This window comes from Camelus bactrianus, chromosome 12 (assembly GCF_048773025.1).
Source record: "Camelus bactrianus isolate YW-2024 breed Bactrian camel chromosome 12, ASM4877302v1, whole genome shotgun sequence".
NCBI classification, from domain to species: domain Eukaryota; kingdom Metazoa; phylum Chordata; class Mammalia; order Artiodactyla; family Camelidae; genus Camelus; species Camelus bactrianus.
In genome coordinates, this window is record NC_133550.1 from 19026870 (window position 1) to 19053040 (window position 26171).

The following is a 26171-nucleotide window of genomic DNA, read 5'->3' on the forward strand; positions in this document are numbered from 1 at the left end:
GCAGGCTGATAAGGGAGGTGAGGAGGGCACCAGGGTTATCCCCTGTCCTGGGCTGCCACAGGCTGCTCATTCCTCCTGTCTTATCTTGCCCTTAGATTCTGTTACAGAAGTCAGGTCCCTTTCCCAGGAAATTCAGCACAGGAGTAAATGCATTGCTGGTTTCCCCAGAGAAGGAACTGTAGCAGCTTGGACTGTTTGCAGCTGGCGTGTGTGTGTGTGTGTGTGTGTGTGTGTGTGTGTGTGTGCGCGCGCACGTGCATGTGCATTCCAGTGTGTTTGTGTATATCTGAAGGCTTGTGCGTTTTGTAGCATCAACTGACTTGGAGGAGAAAGTGTCTCCAACCACCCAAGCAGTGATGACGGTGACAGTGATGATAATGATGACAGCTCTCCCTTCACAGCGCTCCTCCTCTATGGTACTCTTCGAGGGGCTTTGCATTCATTAACTCACTCCATCTTCACAACGACACTGGAGCAGGAGCTGCTATAATCTCCACTTTGCAGACAAGGGGATTGAGGCACAATGGGCTTAATTAACTCGCTCAAAGTCACCCACGTAGCTAGCACAGGGTAGAGCCTGGGTTTGAGTTCAGGCTGCCCAGTGCTAGATACCATTTTTTAAACCACCAGGCTCTACTGTCCCCCATATTAAATATAAAACCGAGTTAAATAAGCATTCACATAAAGCATACTGGTTCTTAACAAAAGCTCATAAGTAGAAAGCGCTAAGCATCAGGCTCTGTTTCAGCTTGAATCTCGTGTAATCCACATGACAATCCTACGAGATGGATACTATTCATATCCCTGTCTTACAAGTCAAGATCTCAAGATGAAGGAAGTTAACTCGCCCGTGCATGCATCTTGCATGTAGACAAGAGTAGGACTTGGGTACGTTGAGTGGCAAAGCCCATGTCTGTAACCAGTTCTCTCTACCGAGAGAAAGAACAAACAGCAAAGAACTTACTGTTTTAGGGTCTTCATTAAAGTCAACAAACAACTCAGGAATACCTGAATGTGTGTGTCTGAAGACTTGTGTGTTTCGTAGCATCAACTGACCTGGAAGAGCACATGTCTTTTACAGCCCAAACAGTGATGATGATGATGATGATGATGGTGATGATGGTGATGCATTTTTACTCTCCTTACATCACATCCTTTTACTTCGCCTCCAGTAGAAAAATGGATCCCCTGTCCACGCCAGCAGATCCTCCTTTCATCTCCAAAAATCCACCTCACGGCATACTTTATGTTTCTAATGTCTTTCAAATGCCAGCTTGATGTGCATTTAGGTAACTTGAGCAAGCTCTCAAAGAAATTAATTGGATAACTATTTCCATTATTTTGCCACTGGTATAGGAATAAAATAACAACACCAACATCCTAGTAATTTATGGATTGATACGCTCAGTAGACCTTCAGGACTCAAACAGTGCATTACATAGTTCTTTTTAATCCCAACAAATAGGGAAGTGCCTGGTAATCACTCAATAAATGTTCATTAAACCTCATGGATGATTAAGCTGAGTTATAGTAGAATGGTGGCATGATTTCTAATTGTTTTGTTCCGTTCTACCCCTCATATTTAAGGCATATGACAAGAAGCAGCACAGGCATTGAAAGCAGGTGATGGGAGTTTGAATTCTAGCTCAGGTGGTGTCTATGAAATCTATACTCAGGTACATCCTCTTTCTGTCCTTCACATCCTCCCTCTGAGAGCTGGGGGTAATCGTGTCTACCTCCAAGGTTGCTGTGAAGGTGAAACAGGCAACGTGCAAACACGTGATCTAGAGATGGGCACATGCAGGGGTTCGGTCATTTTCCTTCTGTCCCCTTCCCTGCCCTCGTCCTCAATCAGCACCTCTGCAGCCTTCCCTTTTTCCCCCTCCACCTCTACCCCTTGCTGTTCCTCTTGGCTTCTTTTCATTCTGCTGCTTCACTAAAGAAGGGAGTGGGAAGGGAAGGAAATGAGATCCAAATTCTTCTGTCCTGGTTTTTCATGCCCAAGAGTCAGACAAGGTACCACAATGAGACCCTTAGAAGCCTTTCTTTTCTATTTCATATCTGTTTATGACATGGAAGACACTAGGCTGTGTGTTTTTGAAAAGAATTTTCTCAAGAATTGTCTTCTACTGTTGCAAATATTATTGTGTATATATTGATCATTGCTACATGATGTGGGAATTATAAGGACTACTTTAAGTTTATGCTACAGAGGACACTGTGGGACACTGTCCATGTCCCCTTTTAAGACAGCTGCTGGCGGAAGCCCTCACTCATCCGCCCTCTGGTGGAAGCGTCCCAACTAAAGAAAGCTGATTCGCCCAAGGTCTCACTCCCTTCCCATGGCAGCCTGCATCCCATGTCCAGATGATATGGGGGTAAAAATATCTGGCCCTTTACCCTAACTCAAGACAACTCTGAAGGGCCGTCGCAGCCTCGGATCCCCTGTGGGGCTGGCTCAGGCTTTCGGTGAGACCATGTCAGAGCCCAGTTTCTCTCTCTCCCCTAATCTTGTTCCCTGTCCTTCCCTTCCTCAAGTGTAGGTCCCACGAGCAGCCCCTAATAAACTTTCCGCTCGTTAATCTAAGTCTCACACTGTCTCCCAGGGAACCCAACCTGTGACAGATGTCCAGTTGGTTGATTTTCAGACATTTCTGTCAACTTACATCAAGATTCTCTTGCCTCCACACAGCAAACACAAGTTGCGTCTACAGTACCTACATGCTTACCCATAGAATAAGAATGTCAATACATATACTGTGGATGGCTAAAAACTGAGTATGTAAAAAGTTTCTATTTCTGCTCACCTGAGAGAGAAATGCAATTCCCTAAAAATGGAGTCTTAGCTGCTCACGGTTAGCACAATTCATATTTTTATTTTAAAAAAACATTTTATTTGCAAAGTTACTTTCTGTAAATTAATTTAGGAAAAACTGCTGTCTTCAGACTGTTGAGGAGTGTGGCATATTTCTCAGGGAATTTAGATCTTTATTTATATATTAGCAAAATTTTATACTTTGAAAAATGTAGGAGAGCCTACACATTTCTTGTTAAGAGAATTCTTGGGTATTTTATGTTTTCATTGTAAATGTTTTATGTGTGTGTTTAAATTGGTTTATAGGTGTAACAAAAGTCCAGTTGTTCTGTTTTATTGACTTAGTAATGATCCTAAATTCATCTGGAATAATAAACAGATATACTTTTATGTCTGATATATATATATATGTATGGAAAAAACATCTGATAAAAGAAACACCACAGCCGAGGAGAGAAGAGAAAGAATGTTCACAACTGGTACTGGAATAATTGGTTAGTGATTTGGAACAAATCAATTTAGATTCTTAACTCTCCCCAGATGGATTAAGGAGTTAAATGGGTGGGAAAAAATCTAAGTCATAAGAACTAAAGCCAGGCTCTGGGTGAATATTATCTTATCTATGTATAAGAAATGTTCTTGTAGGTCTAAGAAAAAAAAAAACACTCAACAGTTCATTGACATAAAATTTTTGACATTTGAACAAAAAAACAAATAAAAAAGAAAAGAATTGTAAAAACTGTAGCTACAATTATGACTTTTAAAAAATAAAAAGCTTATACAAATGGATTTTAAAACACTAAAATATTAGGAGAAAATGAATAAAGCACACAGCACACAATTCACAGAAGAAATAAAAAGTCTAACCAGCACTTTTTAAAGGATCAATAAAACCGGTAACAAAAGAAATGCAAATTAAACCCAGAAGCTCTTTTTCACTTACTAAATTCATAAAAATGAACAAAATTATAACACCCAAGAATGCTGAGGATGCAATGCCATAAGCACCTTCTCATACTATTAGTGTTTTAAAGCATACTTTCTTTCTAGAAAGGGATTTTAAATTTGTAGCAAGTGTTTTAAACCATTGCTACATTTTAACCCTGGAATTCTACTTTATCTATGGAATTTAACCCTGGAATTTATTTACCTATGGAAAGAATCAGAGATGAGGGGAAAATAGTATACACTTATATAAAAAAGTGAAATTAATGAGAATGATCGCAAAAGCATATGATGGAATATTTTCCAGTCTTAAAAATTTTCTAAGAATTTGTAGTGATATAGTAAAATAATCGAAACTTAATGTCACATAAAAATAGAGAACTGGACATAATTCTAATTATAAAAATGATACTCACACATACAATATAAACTAAATATCAATAGTGGTTATCTAGAGTCTATAAACTTATGGATGATTTTGGTTTTCTTGTTTACATATGACTTCATTTTTCAACTTATCTACAAGAAAATAAATTTTGCAACTGTGTGTGTGTATATGTGTGTATTTAAAAGTGAATGGAGGTAAGGAATTGGAAACATACTGTTAGCTGTTCTTTGGAGGAGCTTAGCTCTTAAATGGAAGAAAGACGAGACCTATCACCAGAGAAAAATGTAAAATAAAGGGAAATCTCCTTTCTTTTCACCTGTCTCCTCCATCCTCTTTTCTTTCTTTCTAAAGAATTTAAATACTTTAGAGTACTCCAACTCAGTAGAGGAAGATGAAATACAGTAGTAAAAAAAAATAAATGTAGGGGTAAGTTTCTCAAGGAGATCAGAGACTCAGATAAAGAATGTTACAAAAGGAATTAACTTTGAATACATTTGTTGAACAAATGAATGAATGAACAAATGCCAAGAGTAAGAGAGTTTTCTGTCATTCTGTTCCCTTTCCAAATTGAAAAGGGAAGATCAGTGCATTTTTCTTTTTTGACCAAATTAACAATATTGAATACAGAGAAAAGAACTTTTGCATTCATTATTAAATTGATATTGCTAAGTGCTTTGTGCTTTGTAGCTTAACTGTAGGATTATGTCTAAATACTAATTGTTGTAAGAGCAAGGAAGAACAAGAGAACAAATTAACTTATTAACCTGCTTTTTTTTTAAATCACAAAATGTAATTAGACCCCATTTACAAATATTAATTTCATACAGCGAATGTGACTTAGAGAATGCTGGCACTTATCCAGGTAATTCTGGAAGTAAAAATCACACTTGCTATTAAGGAATGGTAATTCTTAGGTGGTTGGGGCTCTGAATTTTCCAGATAATTTGCATAAACTAGAACACTGTTAAACTAAATACATTACTTAAAATTTTTTTTTTATTTTACCTTTTTTTTTAACTTTTGGGAAGAGGCAATTAGGTTTGTTTGTTTGTTTGTTTATTTATTTATTTAGAGGAGGTACTGGGAATTGAACCCAGGACCTGGTACATGCTAAGCATGCATTCTACCTCTTGAGCTATATCCTTCCCCTCTAAATACATTACTTTTTAAAAGCAGGCTGATGTTCCTCTTTTCCTTTTAAAAATGTCATTCAGCAGGCACTTACCCTTGATGTTTTAAAATGGTAATTTATTCATCACAAGACCCCCAAAATGGCTATTCATTTGATTTGTGTATATAGGCTCTCAGCCTTTAAAAACTTAACAAAATGTACATTTGATAAATATTTTATATATATATATATATATATATATATATATTTAATATTCCTTGTCTTTTTAAGGACTTGAAATTTAAATTAAATAAAAAAGAATAGAGCTACTTAACTGAAAGATATTCTATTTATTCATTCTTACATTCATTAATTGGACAAATATTTATTGAGCTTCTGTGATGTCCAAGGTGTGTGGAAACAGTTAAAAACATGCCATCTTCCTTTATGAAGCTTGCAGACTGGTGGGGAAGACAGTCTCTGAAGACATCATTTCAGTGTCGAGAAGCGTATAAGCTAGTTTGGGTTTCAGAAACTGCTGCCTTGAGCGAGTGACATCTAAACTCAGCAGAGAGGTCAGGTGGCCCAGAGCAGCAAGAGGGAGTCCAGAGGGGAGGCTCTTGTGGAAGGCTGAGGAGGGATAACAAAGTGGGCTGCAGGGAGACAAACTGTACCTCCTGTTTGGATGAACAGATCGGTGATGGCCCTCCTCCATCCCCACGCTAGATGGCCCCTGTCAATTGCGGCATCAAGTTATCCTGAGGAAGGCGAACAGCGGGTGACAACGGTGCCCTGGTTAATTTGTCCCCTTTCAGTCTATTGCAATGTATTGCATTTCTGTGCGCTTAGTTGAATGAATTTAAAAATTGTATTTTCTGTTTTACCTAGTTAATTTGTCCTCCAAAAATGGACAAGTAGATTTCCAAGATTCCTCTAAAGACACTTCAGACAAAAAAAAAAAAATCATAATAATAGTAACATAAGGAAACTTGTAAAAGTAGAGCTGACACTCTCAACCCCTAGAAAGAACTCTTTGGTTGGCCACATTGCAAGGTAAAGCAATGCTCTTCCAATCAAATGTGATAAGAAGTCCATCGAAACAAATTCAGAATGATCAAGCAGGGTTCACGGGTTCACTTCCATAATCATTAGTGGTGACCTTTAAGTGAACCTTCATAGAGTAACAATGGAAATATTAAATCTTTGGAAATTAGGGGATAGGATTAAGAATTGAATGGCTTGATTTGATGAGTGCAGCCAATAGTACACTGCCTCCACTGGGCCCCTGTGTCTCTTTGCCAGCTAAGACTGGAAATTCAATTCAAGGGTCAAAATAAATCAAATCTGGAACCAGACTTGTGAACTGCTGTATCACAGTGTGGTGAAGATTCCAAAAATAAAGTATATTAAGTATATTGAATCAAATTTATTTCACTACAATGTTAACACTTGAATGATAATTAGGAATATATTCTAGCAATGGAATAAAATCTTAACAAGTAAGCGTAAAATCCTGCCATTTAATCTGAAGTTTTGTGAGTGTTTTTAATGTACATAATAAATAGGACTGATACAGTGGTGTTATCAACAAGTGTACACAAGTACATATTATGTTGCAGAAGTAAAATCAAGATGCTTTTGAAGGCAAGGTCCGTCATCCACGGCCTTTGAGGAGAACTTTCCCAGGAGTGTGTTAATGGAGGCTCGTGCTCGTCATGATCTTAAGGAGGGAGAAAAAGGAACAGATGCCAGAAATTTTTAGGAGGTGAAGTAAGAGGACTGGTGATTATTCCTTTGAAAATGCTCACTGGATCACACCCATCACTCCCTCCTTATTAAAACCCTCAGCAGAAGGAGGGTAGACTCCAAACAAGGCTCATGTCTTCAGGGAAGCCCTCCCTGATGCCCGGCCCAGCGCGTGTCCCTCTGTTACTCTGAAGAGTCATGCTGAGTCCGTGTCCTCAGAGCACTTATCTCCACCTATAAACTGTACATTCACTGGCGAGATCATCTGAGTAATGTTGGTCTCCCCAAGCTCCATGGAAGACTAGCAGAATGCCTGGCATTAAGTAAATGTTAGTTCAAAGATGCATCCATTTGCCGTGAAGGGTGAAGGGAATACTAAGATACTCCCCTATGCCCCCCGCCCTGAGGAGTTGTGCCCCCGCTGGTGCAGTTCCCCAAGATGGGCCCTCTGCGAGGAGAAAAGGGTTTGGGTTAGGGGGGAAAAAGATGAGTTCAATTTTGGACATGTTACATCTGAGTCAAAGATGTTGAGTATTCCATCTTAGATATACAGATATGTGTGTGTGTAGATATAACTCTAAACACCTATCATTAAATATCTTCTTAAAATTATCCCATGTGTGATTATTAAATAGCATTGGATGCCTAAAATGTAGCTGAATCAATAATCCTTTAAGTACGCTGAAAATTACTGGGTATTTCTTATTTTTAGAACAATTACTTAGAACAGAAACTTATTTTAGTAAAGCATGTTACTCTACTCAAGTCATGAATAGGGTTCTTCCCCTTTTATTGCTTCCCCAGCAGTAAGAGAAAAAACAAATAAAAGCAAAAACCAACCCTTCTTCCCCAAAGCTACCTTTTCAGCAGAAAAGACAAAAACTATATTTCTGCCCAGCAAGCCTTCAGCGTCAAACAGCACCCAGTGAGAGCCTCCAGCATCCTGAGGTGCCCTGCGCTCATCCTGGCCCGAGCCAGCTGGTGCCGTGCATTTGTGACTTGTTTCAGATGTTCCTGGTTTCTGATCTTGTCATTCGTTTTCTCATTTTCTTATCTGTGTCCTCACTCCCCTTTCATCACTTCCTGGCTATCGCTTTTGGCTCTCTTACTCTTGGGTGAAGATCCTTTCTCCAGCTATATTGCCTTTGGACACCCAAGCTGATAAGAAAGGAAGAATGATCACATTGGATCAGGACTAAGGAACAGTCAGCCCCTGTGTTCTGTTTCCCAAAGTATCTCTCAGGGCTCTGGAGGGTTTGTAGGTCTCCCCCGGCCTAGCCACCTGAGTATTTAATTTGGATCTCTCATTTATGAATTTATGTTATCCTTGCTTTGAATGAATACTTTTAAACATGTGTTTTAACCTTTACTTGCCTGATTCCAAAGTCTGTGCCCTTACCTTCCATGCTATTCATGAACATTTTTGTACATTATTTTTAGGGTGCAGATTCCCAGAACTGCCACCAATGGGATCTAAGTTCTTCCTGTTTATTACCAAATTATTTCTCCAGGAATAATTATTATTATTTATTAAATACCTAAGATATATTGTGAATTATTTCAAGTGTTTATACATATTAACATACATATTTCACATAATCCTCTAAGGTAGGTATTATTGTTTATTTCCATTTTGAAGATGTGGAAACTGAGGCAAACAGAAGGTAAGTAACTTGCCCAAGGTCACAGAGCTAGTAGGCTATGAAGCCAGGATTGGAACTCAAGAAAATTTGACTTCAGAGCTTACATTCTTTTTTTCTGTTGGTGTTTGTTTGTTTTTATACTGAAGTATAGTTGATTTAGAATATTGTGTTGCTTTCCGGTGAACAGCATAATGATTCCATTACATATAAATATTCTTTTTCATCAGAGCCCACATTTTTAATCACTAAATTACTACCACACAAAGTCATACCAACTTACACTGGCACCATTAATACATGTGAACGTTTTACTCGATTTTGGAACACTTCTACTTTTTGATTAGTACATTCTTATGTGTAGCCTAAACTTCCCTTTCTCACTTTCAAAGTAAGGTTTGGAGCTGACACAGAGAACTAACTATTCTCTAATAAACACTGTGTCTCCTTACTCCCACAGCGGGAGGAACGGGAGTAGGGGAGTGGGCTTGACAGCTGTTTCAGTATGGAGTGAGCATAACAGAGTACTTGGTGCCTATAAACTTGGGCTTTGAAAATTCACTGCCTCTTGCTTATTTATGCAAAGTGTGCAAAATAGTCGCAGACACCGTTTATCGTGCATTTAGGTACCGAGCATTGTGGCGAAAACTCTGGAGACACAGAGTCATTCGATCATCGTGAGGGTATCGGTAGCTCATCTGGTAACAAGCTAGGGAGGTCCACACAAGTTGGCCCGTACAGCGATGCATAAATGTCAGGTGAATTAGACATTAACCTTCCGGACTGATCACTGGCTCTGGTTTCGCTTGAATGAATGAGACTGTATTGCCATGTAGGCAGCACACCTAACGAACCTGACTCCTTGCTCCCCTAACAGATAAAAAACTAAGTGGCCGTGCAGAGCTGCCCTGAGCTGAAATCAGAAACAACAGTCATTCTCAAAGAGGCCTGCTCTGGGATTTTTAATTTAAATTAGTTCAGAGTCAGTGGGAGTTGTTGACCTCCTGCCAGCCAATTACAAATCTGGTGACGTAAGCCCACCGTAAAAGCCGTTAACGTGTCCCGACGATCTGAGTATCATTTAGGGATGTCTGCTCAGTTGTGAAGGTCCACAGGAACATTAGCTACAGCTGACAACGCCCTGGGGGCCCACAAACCTATCACAGAGACAGCTGACTCCCTGGAAACAGGGTGGCGGTCCCCATCTGAAGGCAGAGGGGCCTGGGACCTGTCCTACCTCCCAGTCCTCTAAAGGGGGTTGTTCCAGCATCAGGGAACATATGGAAGCCAGGCGTGGAGAACTGGCTTTGGGGTCAGCCCTGGACGCAAGACCTAGATGTGCCAATGACGGCTGTGTGGACCTAGAATAAATTCCTCAACCTCTGTTGGGCTCGATAGTCTGCACCTCTTAGGAATGATGTGTGGATTAAATGAGAGACTGTCTATAAGGTGCTTATCCTGCTGCCTGTCTCTCAGGAAGCACACAGTGAACAGCAGAGTCATCACGACATCCCTTCCCCCTGGTGAGACCACAGCAATTGGGGTGAAGTGCTGAGCTCCTGAAAGGACCTCTGAAAGGACGCTTCACCTACAAGCAGTCCTGGAAGAACAGTCACACTGATGTCACCGGGGCACTCATCCTGGACACCACTGCCTTACTCTTCCCCTACAACTCTCCCCACAGGAATAGTCTTCACTTCAGCCTCTGTGTTGATGTTTACCCTCCAGTTCCAGGCTGTCAACTAAAATCTAGAAGAGAAGTGAAGATCTTTCCACACTCCAGGCCCAAGTGTCTAGTTGCGTGTGGTTGTAGCATCAGGGTTAAGCCTGAGCACGGACTTTGAATTCAGACCTGAACGGGAATCACTTCCCTCACTTCCCCTTTTATTACCACTTACTGTCTTAAGTGAACACGGCCAACTTAGCCTCTGTAAACTCGCTTTCTTGTTTACACAAAGAGGATAATATCTAATTGAGTAGTTGTAAGGATTAAATGTGATAATATTTACACGTAAAGTGCTTAGCACAGTAGCTGGCAAGGAGTGAAGCCCAATTTATCACTATGGAATCCAATTTAAAAAATGCTAGGTGACTGCGGTCTTTTGTGCACAGAAACCAGCAAGTAGGTTAAAACTGTAATCAAAAGATAAGCTTGAGATGGGATGCTCTCCAAACACTGGTGAACATACATTCTACTTAGTAAGGCAAACATTTCAACAAGCTTACGGAGTTATGCTCACCGTCCACCCACTTTGCCTATTTATATTTCCTACCTTGTTCATAAGAATTATTTCTGCCGGGCAAGGTGCACGCTACTTAAAATTAATAATTTCCTTCTAAATTAGATTCCTCTGGGAAGGAAAGGGGAGAAGACGCAACTTTTTGGTGACCTGTAGAATAATACTATGATGTGGGTACCACTAACCCTCTTTTTTTTTTTTTTTTTTTTTTTACAAACTGGGAAACAAAATGAAGGACAGAGTAAGCAGGCGAGGGAAGCATTAGGTGTCAGGGGCAAAATTCGATCGCAGGTCTGGCTGAGCGAGGCTGCCCTTCCGTTTGCACTGCCCTTCAGTTTCTCAGTTTTCTTCAAGAGCAGGCCTCCTGAATGGGGTTCTCACACAGCCACTGTTGAACTAACGAAGGCCATTTTCTGCCGTTAGACGGAACGAGGGTTTGCGTCAGTTCTGAGGGTCCCGTTGTCCTCTCGCTTTTCCAGCGGTGATGCAAAAGCCACAGCCACTTCATGACTTAAACTACTGGGTCTGCCCGCTTGAAATGCTCCAGGTAGACTAATTTTTGAAAGATGATTCACCTTCCCTTTCCTGTTTTGATGGAACACGGAGACGGAACCATGCCTGTCAATAAAAGGCTCGAGTTTCCACCCCCCAGATTCGCGCGGTGCTGACAGTCTAATTGGCTGACGCACAGGTGGGATTTCCTGTCGCCATTTTAAGGAAACACACTCCCCTGCAAGGAAGTGTCCAGTTGGTGAGAGCGGCTGTGCCTGGAACAAAGAGTGAGCGAAAGAACGGGAAATGGGCCCTGCTGCCCCATTCCCCTCCATCCTGCTCCCTCGCCCCGCGCTAATCCCGGATTTGGGGCGCTCGGCTCAGTGAACCCCGACGCGCCGGCCCCGGGCGGAGTCACGTGGGGTCTCCGGGCCGCCTCGCGCCTAGGCAGGTGTGCGCCTCCAGCTCAGCAAAACCTTCGGGTCGCGTCACACCCAGTCCCCAAACAGAGCCCCACTGCACCGATCTCGGGGTAGGGGCTGCTGGCGGGGTCTGCGGGTGCTGGATCCGGAAGAAGGGAGGCACCTCCCACTGCGGGTTACGGACAAAGGGTTTCCAGAGGTGCCCGCGCACCCCGCCGCCGCCCCCGCCACTTCGGCCCGCTCCCCGCCAAACCCGGCGCTCTCGGTGCATTCCCGGGAGTCGACACGCCGCTCCGTCTCCGCCAGCGGCTCGCCGGGCTGCGCGCGGACCAGCCTCTCCTGCGGCCATCCTCCCGCGGCGCCCTTCCCACAATGCAACTCCCCTCGCTCGCCCGCCCCTGCCGGGCCCTGGCATCCCCCTCAAAATGCGCCCTCCAGCCCCTCAACGCTCAGCCCTCCTTGCCTCATTTGGCTCCCTCTCAGCCGCCCCCACCTCCATCCCCGAGGGCTCCCTGTCTCCAGCCGCCGCCGCAGCTGGGCTCCGGGCTCGCTGCCGGGCCCCAGGAGGGCGTGGGGGCAGGTGTCCAGGCTGCGCCTCCGCTCCCGGTGCCACCGCCAGCGCTCCCGGCACACGCGTGCCCCGCACACGCGTGCCCCGCAACCCCTCCCTCCCTCCCTCCCTCTTTCCCCGATGCTCAGTCTCCGCCAGCCGCGGTCGCTGCATCCTCAACGGGCGGCGAGAGGGAGGAGGCAAGGCGCGGCCGCCGGCAGAGACACCATGTGACGGGCATCGCTCAGTGACACGCAGCTTTGGTTAAAGAGAGTGCGCGCAGGAGGGGAGGCGACGGCGCGCGGGACGCGGAGGAATAGCCTGACTTTCCCGGCTAAGCCGTCGCGAGCCATGGATGCGCAAGGGCGACGCGCGCCTCCAGTAAAAGAATGACTGCGATTCGAGACCCTCTGCGGCCCAGCGGGTGGATGTAAGTGCGAACACAGTGTGGGTGGGGGTTGGTGGAGAGGGGGAGATTCTGATGCAATCGGCCCCGAAAGGAGGAGGAGAGCCAGGAGAGCGCGGGCTGGGACAGCCACACCGCTCCGCCTGAAGGTCGCCGCCCTTCACCTTCCTCGGAAATCCGCCACGCCACGCCAAGCCTCCCCGCCCAGCCCTCGCTGACGGAGGCCACCTTTTCCCGGCCGAGGGAGCCAGACCTTGACACAAAGGACATCGCACGGCTGCAGCTCCCGGGGAAAATTCCGGGAGGGCGGACACCTTGACGTCTCCTTTTGCCACCTTTCCCTTTATTGTCCGAGGTAAGCGATTTTCCGGGCCCGGTGGAGAGCCGAGGGAGCGGCGGCGGGGAGGAAAGGGATGTTTTAAATGTGAGAGGAGGCGGTAACGCAGAAGTCATCCATGCAGCCGTGAAAGGAAGGAGTGCGCCTCTGTGCCGGATGCGTTCGGATTTTGCTTTTCAGAAAAGAAAAGTCCAGATCCCCGGTTCCTCTGATCGCCCTCAGAAGTATAAGGAGGCGCCGGAGACCCCTGATTTCACCTTTGCGTGGGCTGTGGCTTACTTTTGGGGTCTGATTTCTTAGTGGCAGAATATGGTACCAGATCTGGTTCAATTATACAAGGGTCAGGGACCACGCGGGTCTGGGGGGTGGGGAGAGCGCAGCCGAGGTGAGGGCGCGACTGCGTACCCGGAGAGTGTTTGAATGCCGGGCATTTGCGGGGAATTTCCTGTGTCCGCAGGGCCCTGAGGAGAGCATGTGATGTCCCCGGGGGTGTGCGTGCGGCCGGCCGGGTCTCTGAGACTGGCTGCGGGCCGGGGAGCACGCTGGCGGCCCTTCTCTGGCTCTACCCGGCTCTCAGTAACCGAGAGGAGTTGGAGGATGCGGGGAGGAGTCGGGGGGTTACTAAAGGTTGCTGGCAGTGACTCACTGCCCTTTCCCGCCCGAAGAGGTTCTTTCCCTAACGAAGAAGGGGAAAGAAAGAAGTGCTGTTCTGAGAGCTGGGATCCGCTGGAGCTGGTGAACAAAAGGCCACCGCTTGAGCGGGACGCGGGGCCCGGGCGCGGACTGCCCTGGGCTCCACTCTCACCCCCTCCCCCACCCCCGCATCGCTCTCGCGTCCCTAAACGTTGCCCCCCAGAGGCCTTTAGCCTCGCCGCGGCGGGACCGGGAGGAAAGCACTCCTGCGCCCTAGTGCGAGCCCCTACCACCGTAAAACGCCCCCCGGAGCGTCGGGCGCCTCAGCACCCACCCGGACCCCCAGGTTAGGAGGCTGTCTGGGCACTGCTTCCCTGCAGAGTCTCCCAGCCCTGGGTGTGAGCTGGACTGCAGTCGGAGAAGGTTCAAGTGCATATGGCGGCAAAAGGAATTTCGCGGCACCAGCGTCACGGCGTTTCGGGTGCCTTTCACAGGCTGTCTTGGGCTTGAGAAGGTGGTGCTACAGTTGAGAGCCCTTTGTGTCTCATTCTACGGCGCGGACCCAGTTTTTACAGTACTGGTTCTCCGGTGGAAACCTGACTGCCACCGGGATCACATACTTTTTCATTCGACTCCATGGTGATTTATGTAGTAGAGCGAAAAAGACCCGAGCGCTGAAACGATGTTTATTTGCATTTGTAAAGGGATCTGATATCGCTAACGTGGGTTTTAACATTTTTAATACAAGGGGGAGGAGAGAATAAATCTATGGTTTGCTGACTGCAGGGCCCAGCAAGCCTGTAATTTGTCACCTGGATAGAAGAAACTGTGCTGCAACTCGTGCTTTTTCTGACGTCAGAAGGACAACGGAAATAAAACCTGAGCTAGGTGGCTGGCTGGCCTCATTGTTAAACATCTCTCACCGGGTGTGTATTCCTGAAATCCATGCAGATCCATGGGAGGCCCCCTGGATTTGGATTTGCTCCCCAACCGCAAAATAGCTGTATTTCTCAGAGTCACTTCAATTCTCAGTATGTCGCCTGAGGCATTGGGAAACTCACTTCCTTTGGCTTGAGGTCCTAACCTTAATGAGGTTTATTCAAACCTTTTTTCCCCCAACATACTGTTTCCTCCTGAGGGCTTCTGGGGCAGGTAGCAACTAACAAGATATAAAGTTGCTGCTTTTGTGAGGCTTGCCTTCTCCTGGGGGAAACAGACAGTAAATGCACCTATAAATGAGTTTCAGAGATTTGTTCCTGCAGTGAAGAAATAAAACAGGATCATGTGATGCGGGAGGATGCTTAGAAAGATGCCCCTCTAGGAGGGCCTGTGTGAGGGGGGAGGGAACACTGGTCCTTAGACTAGGAGACCAGGCACCTGGTTCTTGCTAGTTATGTCTTTTCCTCCCTCTGGGTGCTAACTAGAGGGCAAAAACCAGTCTTCCTCATTGTTGTTCTCCTAATGCCCAGCACAAGGTAGCTGCCTGTCGGATTGAGATCTTGGCCAAAATGTCTTGTTCACCTCTTTATGCTACTGTTGACCATCCCTGTCTTTCTATGTCTCATTATTTGTCCCCTTCTTCTAAGTTGAAACGTCAGGGTCTTTTTCTACTCTGCTTCTCTTTCTCTTACCTCCTCTCCACTTTTTTTTTTTTTTTTTAACAGAGGCGCTGAGGATTGAACCCAGGACCTCTTGCATGCTAAGCTTGCGCTCTACCACTGAGCTATTCCCCGCCCCCTACCAACTACACTTCTGTGCTGTTCCCAGGCCCGTGCAAATGCCCCACAGACCTGTCTTTGCATCTCCATCCCCACTGCCCAGGTTCAGGTCTCTGTCATTTGACCTAGACAGGGCAGTTGCAGCAGTCTGTGGGATGCAAGATCCATGAAGCAGACCTGGAGGTGCCCTCAGGGGAGCAGATGCAAGCACTGTGCATAGTGAAGAGTGAAGTCGCTGGCTAGGAGGTGTAATGGGCTTCCAGTTGGTCTCCGCTAGACCGAGCTCTGCTCCCCTAATTCAATCTCAACACTTCCACGAGGTCTCTATTTCTAAAACTCAGTTTGCATTTTAAAGTAAACTTGCTTCTAAAAGTCATCAGTGGGTTCCGATTGCCTGAGTTAAAGTCTAAATTCCTTAGCCGGGCTCCCAGGACCCTCCACAATCTGTCTTCACTTCTTTCCACCTCCTTCTCCCACTTCGCCGTATGCCTTCCCTGTCACTTTTCTGCCTCAGTCTTGATGTTGATTCCAGACTAGAATGCCTACTGAAATACCATATATTTGTGAAGGCTTAGCTCAAATGCCACTTTTTTACCTCTTCAAAGAAGTGTTCACTGATCATCTCTTAGCATTTTCATAAAGATTTGTTTATCTTTCACTTTTTGCACCATTGTCAGTCCAGGTGATGGAAGGTGGGGGCTAAGGACATGGGCTTTGAGTCAGATGTAAGTACCATACCTTGGGCATGGGCAAGTTGTCTCTGAACCTCAGTTTTTGTCTCACTTGTTAAACGGGAATCATGAGATGACGATGGTGGTGGTGATGGTAGCAGTTCCCATCTTATAGAGTTATCCTGAAGGTTTAATGAAGGTAGCGGATGCACAGTGTCAGCGCTCCATATATATCAGATGAAAAGGGACCTCAGGTTCTCATCTGTCAGAGGGAATGGGGGAAAATGATCAGCAAAGTTCCTCTTACCTCTAATATTTAGTGAATATTTAATCATTTAAGAAAACTTTTCTGAAAAAATATCTTAATGGAAACTACTTGAATATTTTCAGTCTCTGGGAGAATCTTTGAAAGGTGATCTGGAGGTAAGGGGAATAAGCATATTCCAAATAGCATTGTAGACTTCAGAGAAAGACACCCCAGAACACTGACCCTAAAATTGAGTCTTTTAAGAACATTGTTAAAATACATATATGTTAAAAAAAAATTGTTATTTTGGTAACATTTTGTTTCATCAGTTTTCTACCAACCACCTGCGCGTTAGGGTTACTTACTAAGCTTAAAGGAATTCAGTCCTGGGAAGCACCATAGTTTGGGGAAACTTTGCAAGCATGCGGCTTGCAATCAAGGAACTCTTGATGAAGTGACAGTGCGTCTTTGCCAATAACTAGCCGGGTCCACTTGGGCAACTCAGTTGACATTTATTTATGTCTCATTGTCTCACCTGTCCAATGCTAATAATAGTGTCCGAGCTGCCTCACCCACAGAGTCATGAAGATACAATGAGAACAGAGCTGAGCACATCCTTGAACAAGCTAAAAGAACTCTTCAAGGTGGTAATCAGCCAGAGATACACACACTGCTAATCTGCAGGTTTAGGAGATGGATCAAGATTAGTGTTTCTCAACTTGGGCATCACATTGACTCACCAGGGGTCTTTTAAAAGTTGCCAGCGCCTGGACTCCATTTCCAGAGATACAGATTTAGTTGGGAATTTTTTTAAAAAGAACACCAGAGATAATTCTAACATGCAGTGGATTTTGAAAAGCAAGCAAAACAGAAGCAGAAATTAAATGACAGCTCCCATGTGTTGCTTGGTCAATTCTGGGTAATGCGAAATTATGAGCTTGACTGATTTTTCCTCCCCAACTCGACTAAACCAACCAGTTGTTGACATCATGGAGCTGCAGCCTCAGGTTACAATTTATAACCTGAATTTTCCCCGGCGTATGAGCCAGTCCAGGGATACAGCCTGGGCCACATAAAGATTTAATGTGTGGATCTCAGTTTCCGTCTGTTAGGAGTGATGAAGATTGGAAAAGAAAGAGACAATGGAAAGGAAAGGGAGAGGTTATGGCCCAGAGTCTGGGAGGAGGAGGCTCTGAGTGGGACAGAGGCAGGACAGCACAGAGGGAAGAGTTGTGTTGGATTTATTGAACTGGTTTGGTTTAGGTTACAAACTGGTGGCTGTAGAACCAAATGAAGCCTGTGTGTGTCAATTTTGCGTGACCTACACTTTCTTTTAAAACTGTTTGGAATTGGTTGTCAACAGTTAAATATCAGAATTTCACTTTAAAAATCTGGATTTCTGGCATTTCTTGGGGGGAGAAAAAAAGAGATCCATCTTATTCCTACCGAAATAGATGAGACATGTGTTCTCCAGTTCCTTGTGCTGAATCTGCTTTGCTCATTTATCTTACCTACTTGGGCTGTGGCTGTATTGGGTTTTTTTTTTTTTGTTTTTGTTTTTGTTTTTTTTCCACCCTTAGTGTAATCTATAGATCTTGATGTTGGCAGTACATTAAAGTCCCTTGTAGAGCACTTAAAATATACATGCTTAGAGTTCATCCTAGACCAATAAAACCAGAAACTGCTGTGTGTTGGAGTGGGGGCAGGTTATCACTGCTATTTTTTTTAATCTCTGGAGGTTATTCTTATGTGTAGCCAGAACTGAGGACCATTAGTCTGTTAACCTACTCAAAAGACTTGTCCACAAGCCCATCTTCTTATCTCTGAAAGTGAGCCATTAAGAAACAGTCTACAGAATCATAAATTCAGAGAATTTTAAAACTGGACGAGATCTTTGAGCATGCATCAGTTAATCTGAACTTCTTATTTAGAGGTGAGAAGACAGAGGTCCAGAGAGAAGAACATCATTTAATATTAAGTTATAGTGTGTTTTATTATGGTTTCTCTTTTCAAATGAAGGCATATTTTTAAATATTTCTTTTTATAAACAGTTCTCTTACCATGCACTGCTTAGTGGTGCTTTAAAGTTCTCCTTGTTTCTGTTTTTGCTAGAATATTTTGCTGGGAGTTAGCTGTCGTAACTTATATGAGGCTTTTAAGAAAAAGAAATTCCTGTTCATTGTTTTTAGTTCAACAGCAGTCCTTAATCAGAGACATTAGCAGAGCAAAAACATACATGTGTAAGAAAAATAATTTCTCAAAAGCTGTAATATCCCAGGCTGTTTTTAAACTGTACATAATTATTTAAATCTATGAATTTTAAGTTGATGAGATTTTAAATTTTGTGGTATTCACACTGCTTAAATAAACTGTTTTAATTAAATTAAACTTCAGTTTTTAAAAGGTAATATACAATCCACCCTCCTATATCCAGAGTTACAGGTTAATTAACTTCATAGTATTTTCTGCTTTTGAGAAATCAGAATAGTTTCAAAACATCTGAATATGGATAGGTTAACTCCTGGATACCACACGCTGGGCATGTTGATAGCAGACAGTTAAAAGATGGTCTGGGAATCTGAACAGAGGAGTTGTGGGGCGGTAGCAGCAGGTGTCGGAAATTTGTGAACAAAATAGGATGCAGGTGGCAACCTGTCCAAGGAAGTGAGCAGCTCATCTCTGTACCCCATGCAGAAATGGTCCATCCTTATCTCCCGGTCAGTTTCCTTTAACACCGGGCTTCCCACCCTTGGGTCCTGGCATTTGGGGCCGGATAACGCTGTGTTGTGAACAGCTGTCCTGTGCATCAAATGGTGTTTAGCAGCAACTCTGATCTCTCTCCACTTGAAGCCTGCCACACCCTCTCACTTGTGACAACTAAAACTGTCCCTGGGCATTGTCAAATGTCCCCTGAGGGCAGGGGCCAAAATGGTCCCCAGTTGAGAACCACTGCTTTGTACAATCCTTTCTGGACTTGTAGAAGTTATGCCAAGCATTCTCAAACATTCCAGACAGAGTGGCCAGGATGTGAATGATAAATACTTTCCATGTACCTAGTACTTTACAGTTTTAAATGTATTTTCACATAATTCACACATGCCCAGATCAAATGTAGAAGAAATTAAGTGGCAGATTTAATGAAAACTGTGCAGTAGGGCTGTGCATGTGCTAACTTCCCATTTTTGTCTTGATTTCCTGAGAAATTGTGTTTCTGAGGATTGCTGCTCTATTGTCTGTAGACAGATAGTCATAGCTTGCTTTTTAAATTTAGTCATCATCGTTATTGTTAACGTATTTACCATCATGTGCTTGGGAGCTAAGTGGTCCCTGTCCTCAAGAGGTTGAAAATGTAATTGGGGGGGGGATAATTCCATTAAAAGATGGTTAAAATGTATAAGAACCCTTGTTGTAAGCCAGTAAGTAATCTATGCAAAAGTGCTGTGAGAATTCATCACAAATAAATAATCAGTCATGGGTTGGTCATTGGAGAAAGACCTCACAGAGAAGGCTGGCTTGAAATTTTAAAAAATTTATAAAGGCACGAAAGCCAGCAAGCTGGGATTTGAAAGAAATGTGGTACTAAAGTAGGCGTGGGCTTGATGGGAAGGGGCAGGGGTGGGAAGCGTGCTCAGGGCCAAGGGGATGTGGGAGCAAAGCAGAAAACTGCCCAAGAGTAGACCCATGGCAGGAATGGGAGGTTCAGAAAGAGCATCACGGGAGAGAAGTCTTAAGAGAGTGTTTTGAGCCATCTGGGCTTTGAGTTTGAGGTTCCAGGGATTGGACTGCGCCCTGTGGACATTAGGAACAGTTATGATTGGCACCTGGGGTAGAGTAGTGGGAAGAGGAGTGTGCAAGACAGGGATTTTCAGGAAGAATCTGCCCCCGTGGATGGGAGAGGGTAGGGCTCAGTAGGCAGACTGGAGGAAAGACTGGCCCGGTTCGGATTGTGGAGCCGGTTGGAGGGAGAGGAAGAAAGGGCGGTGATGAAAGAATGTTGATAAGGACTGATTAGATACTCGGGTTCTGCGTCTGAGTGACAGGGGTACGAACACGATCGTGAACAGAAATAGCAAAGCTGATGTGCGAGGTCGGGTGACGCGTTCAGTTGGGCGCCTGGAGTCTGAAGTCCCGGCAGACACCCACGTGGAGAGGTCCGGGGGCAGCCGGGGTCCCAAGAGCATCTGCGGACTTTTTTTCTGAGCGGGACGGGACCTGACAGGTCGTCTCTTCCCTCCAGCCTCCCCGGTTTACAGATGAAGAAACGTGTGCCGTGCTAAGTGATGGGATCTTTATCATGTCGTATTTCTGAGGCGGATCCGATTTCAAAATGCAGAGGAATTCTAGTTTTACAAAACGAAAAGGCCTGGGGGAAAAAAGGTCTGAAAGATGCCCGTGTGGCACGAAGCCTGACACTTCAGGCTGGAAACTTAAAGAGGAAAGAACGTGGAGTGTGCGGAGGGGACCGAGGGGCCACAGGGCTGACCTGAGGGTGGGAGGGGGCGGAGGAGCAGCCCCCGCCCAGGAGGATGCGGGGAGGGGCGCGGTGGCGGAGGTCAGGAAACAGTGCCCCTTCCTGCGGAAGGACATGAAGGGATGAGGGCTGAGAAAAGCCCACTTGCTTTGATTAGGAAGTGGTAACGATGTTAGCAGTGATAGGCACCATCGCTTGCCAGAACAAGTGCCACACACGGACCCAATTGTGGAATCTTTACAACGGCTGTGTGAGGTCGGTATTACTTTATCTCCATTTTACAGATGAGGAAACTGAGGCAAGGGGAGGTTAACTTTCTTGCCTGGGGCCAGCACGGCTCCTGAGGGTGGAGCCAGAGTTCGCCAGTGGAGCCTGGATTCAGGGGAGTGATGAGGACAGGGGCAAGCCGTTCAGACTGTTGAGGGAAGAGAGAGGAGGCGGGTGGTGGTTCAGGGTTACTTTCCAGATACAGAGCTGAGTGTGATTGACAGAAGTCGGAGAAGCCGACAAAGAGAAAGTGGGAGGCCAGGTCCTAGCAGAGCTGAGACCTCAAGCTCCGGTTAAGCCGGGAGTCTTGAGTAAGAAGAGAGAAAACACCTTTTCTTCTGAGACTGTTTACTGGCTCCCAGCCTTTAGCTACCAAAGGCCCTTCTCCACCTCTCAGGGACCCCAGATTTTCAAAGATGGTATCAACTTCAAGCTTTTATATTAATTGAAGTATAATTTATATGCAAAGCAACATCCAGACCTTGAGGATACTGTGTAGTGAGTTTTGACTACGGCTTTAATATATTAATTCACTTCCCATTTTTGTTATTCAAAGATTCATAACATTACCCGTCAGAATCTAGGATGATCACAGCAGATTAATGCAATCTACCCAAAAGCAAGGACTCCTGACATTTTAGCTGACCTGTTTAGCCTGTTTGAGGCCTTTTGAAATAAGGAACAGCAGCTCATAGATCCATATTATTAGCATCTGAGAGCTCGGTGATCCAAGGACCCCACGTGTGTAAAAATAGGCTCAGGCCATTGTGGGAAGAGGTGGCAGGATGAACAGGACCATCGCTGGCCTCCCACTTAACACGTTCTCAGGACCACTGGCCACTGTAATTGATTCCTAGGACCTGAGCCAGGAGAAGTATGATCTTACTCTTCAGAATGAAAAACCAATGTGATTCATAACAGTTTTAAAATTAAGTACACATGCCTCGATATTTAGTGTCATTAAAGAATCCTCGTTATATTCCAGGTGTGATAGTGACATGGTTCTCACCGTTTAGAGCTATGTGCTGGAATATTTACAGATGATAGGATATCTGCGATCTGCTTTAAAATAATTCTGTGTGATGGTGGGGGTGAAACTTCAACAAGACTGGCCTGAAATGGTAATTGTTGATACATTGGTACATGGGGGTTCATTGTTCTATTCTGCCCGCTTTTATATATGTTTAAAAGTTCTCAAGGGGGAGGGTATAGCTCAGTGGTAGATTGTGTGCTTAGCATGCACAAGGTCCTGGGTTCAATCCCCAGAATCTCCATTAAATTTTTTTAAAAAAATCTAATTACTTACCACGCTCCCAAAAACAAAACAAAAACAAAAAGAGAGACTAAGGAATTTGTTTTTTAAAAAGTTCTCACGATAAAAATGTTTTAAGGGAGGAAAAGATAAAATTAAGACTATCAGTCAGAGTTCGGTTGCATATAACAGAGATGTTTCTATGTATGTTAAACAAAAGGAATTTAATACAGGGAATCAAAGCCTGTAAAATTGTTAGAAAAGATAGCAGAGCAGGCTTTAGGCCGGACCTCTGGGAATAATGACCAGAACATCACCACTCATCTACCTGTGCCTTCACCAGGAAGCCAGGAAGATGGTTTCTCACTGTTTGAACTGCGTGCTCCAGGAACACATCACTTAGGCCAATCTGACCATCAGGGATTCACAGCCACAGTGGTTGGCTCCAGTGATATCGGCTGCACCTGCTGGAATGGTACCAGCAAAATGGATGCCTGGCCCCCACCACTTTGCTCTCTGATTGGTGGAATCTAAATCCTGTCCAGAACCCTAGCTGCGGGGTTCTAGGAATGTGGGAAATGTACTTTTCAACTTTCCATCCTCTACAGAACTGGATGGGAAAGTGGTGGGAACAAATACCAAGCGGGCCCACCTATCACAAAGTATATTAGCAATTGAAATGATGTTTTTGCTTATTTATCCCCAAAAGTAATTTTGGACAATGTTTAAATTGTGGTATATTCTTTGGTTTGCTTTTCTTGCTACAGTTTTTAGATCAACTTTTACCAAACCTTTATAACCTCCTATTACTCAGGAGCATGCAACTTGCTCCCTCTGCTCTAGCTGCGTTCATCTGAGTGGGTGTTCTGTGCCCATTATCCTTCAGGTCTTTCCCTCTTTTGTTCCCAGTGCAAGTAATGCCTTCCCTACCCCCAGTCTAAATCCTGCCTATCTTTAGACATAGTTCAAGTCTGAACTCTTTGTAAAACCTTACCTGATTTCTCCAGGCTCCGTTTTCCTCTCTCCCTCCCTTCCTTCCTTTCCGTATGTACATATGTATGTGTGTATATCTCTGAAATCTTTCTGGACTTATTCTTTGTTCTGCTGCGTAGTTTGGTCTCTATGATGCAAATGTTTCATGATATACCGTCGCTTTGTATGAGATGGTCTTACTTGCTTACATAGGCTTTGAGCGATGTAAGAGCGGACAGGTTTCTCTGTGTATCCTCTCCTTTGATGCGTAACACCATGAAGAGTAGAGAAGAAATATATGTGTTTCACACTGGTACTGTTAGGAAAATGTACCAATAAGCATACCAAGATAATAATGCCTCTTAAGAGTACTTAAGATTGCAGTAAAGGATCAGAAATGTTCCATGTCAAGTAAAGTGTAATTTATAACCTATTATAAATGTTGAGAGATAGTAATTGTGGTTGGGTTAACATCTGGATCGTCACACCATCTTCATTTGGCCTTTTAATTTAATTGTGTAGTGTGATAATTGCTTCTGTCTTTCAGTGAAACTATAATTCTTCTGTTTCTTGAACTCAACACTCCCTGTCTCTTTGCCCTTGGCCATGTTCTCCTTCATTGAGAAGTCTCAGCTCAGGCCCGTGTCCACCTGTCAGTCTCCTGTCCACCAGGCCGTGGGACTGTCCAGCAGTAACAGGTTGGATGTCAGTTTACGGCCCAGTCAGCCAGTTAAGGAAGCATTTGCAGTAATGGTGTAAACCCATGTTTACAGACATAGCTCAGGATCGGAAATCATACTTAAGTGAAAACGTTTAAAAACTCAATGGTATGATTTCCATTTTTGTAAATGAAGACTTTTTAAAATTTGTACTCATTCTTTTCCTTTAACAGATATTTATTTAGTGCCTACTGTGTGCCAGGCCCTACATCTATGTGCATAGAAAAACCCTGGAAGGTCACACTTCGATATATACACAGTGATCATCTCTGCTTGCTGAGATAACAGGTGACTTTTTCAAAATTTGTTTCTGTCTTCATTTGCAAACTTGCGTTTTCTAATTTTTCTATAAAAACCTGCATTATTTATTAATAAGGAGCCAATATATCTAAAAAAGCACTTCTTCGAAATGCTTACAATGCAATGTTACATGAAGAAAAGGAGAAAAAAAACAGGGAAAAAGGGAGGAAACACATCAAAATCCAGCAGCGGCCCACTTTAGGTGCCACAGTTTCTTTTCAAGTTCTCTTCTAAAGCGTCCACAACGGGCATATATTAGCTTTAGAACCAGAAAATTTTTCTTTTTCTTTTTCAAGAGCCAGTCCAATTGTGACTTTTCTCTGAAGCTACCTCAGATCCCAGAATTTGACCTTTTCAGACTTTTAAAATCTCTTCATCCCCTGGCACTCAATAAATACCTGATAAATTGAATGGGTGGTATTTTCTACGTGTGGCCTTAACCTGGGTGACAGGTGTCACTCACTTTGTTCATTTTCCCCATTTTCCAGTTTTCGTCTTCAAGAACAAGTTAGATTTCAGATAGGTTATTTTGCAACAATAAAAATTTATTCTAAAAAAAAAAAAAGAGGAGATTAACACACAGAGGGGAGACCATATGAAGACACAGCAAGAAAGCAGCTGTCTGCGAGCCAAGGAGGGAGGCCGCAGGAGAAATAAAACTTGCCAACACCTTGAGCTGGGACTTCTAGCCTCTGGAACTGAAAAAATAAATTTCTCTCTAAGCCAAAGGAAAAACGTGTATCCTATGTGATTAACTTAGTGCTGGCATTTGCCTAATACTGACATAGTTTTAGTGGCCAGAACTTCCTCTATTTTTTTTTTAGGTTTTATTTTGCCTTGTTTGCCCATTGCTTTAATATATACATCGTATTTATGTATACTATATATATATACTTTATATAGTATATGTATACATATTGTATATTATATTTTATATGATACAGTATATATTTTTATATAGTATGTATTTGTATACACACCCATATATTGATAGGAAAGTTTAAATTCAAACTGCAGACTCCAGGTCTATTGTTAGGCAACCTTTCCCCTCCTCGGAAGTTTTTTGTCCGGTGCCCGATTTCCTACCAGTTTGTGGAGAAAGAAGGACTCCTTCACCCAGATTGGAAACACCATCCACTGCATCAACTTCCTAGCAGCCCTGCCATATCCGTCCAGTAGCCTCCAAGGGCCTTGTCCAGACCAGAGCCAGGGGAGCAAGAATCCTAGGGGATTCTGTGCAGCTTTCATCAAAGCGGGCCGAGGGGTGAGAGCGGGCTTTACCCTGCTAGTGCCCTTCAACTTTCACAAAGTAAAGACAGACCGTGTTCACTGCTGCATGTGAAGGCACTCAAGGCAATTAATCATGGCCTGGGCTCCAGCACTACCACCCGGGCTGGAAGACTCCACCCCGAGCTGCCAGGTTGGCCTTAGAGCAGGAGTTCAAGGATCTCAAGTCTCCGCTCCTGGCTTCCTGCTTTCCAGGAGAGGCCCTGCCCTGCAGGAAGGGTGAGGCTCCTGGAACCTGAGGCCCTAGACGGTATGTACTTTGTGGAAGTTGTAAAGGATTCCGGGACTAGGAACGTTTCATTCTAGATAGGAGACTGTGTGAATGAAAAGAAATAACGCGGGGCCCAGCTGTGGGGAAGAGAAGAAAATTCTTGAAAAAGCATCATTCGGGGGTGCTTTCTAGGGGTCCTAAAAATATTATCAACTAGCACAATGCTGCCTAGGATGCTCAGATGGGCATATTGGAGTTTTAACTCAACACGTTACAGTCATCTTGTGGAATTCAGGATCAGACAAGATATCAAAACATCACTCAAAGGGGT

The 26171-nt window shown here is 44.2% G+C and overlaps 1 protein-coding gene across 1 annotated transcript in view; it reads left to right on the plus strand.

The window, feature by feature from the left end:
* The first annotated feature begins 11618 nt into the window (after positions 1 to 11618).
* The window catches only part of SLC38A1 (solute carrier family 38 member 1), a 65396-nt gene continuing 50843 nt past the window's right edge, over positions 11619 to 26171 (plus strand). The window contains exons 1-2 of the mRNA XM_010964175.3: positions 11619 to 13110; positions 24216 to 24330. The gene's annotated coding sequence lies outside the window, so the exon portion shown is untranslated. The remainder of the gene's footprint in view (positions 13111 to 24215; positions 24331 to 26171) is intronic.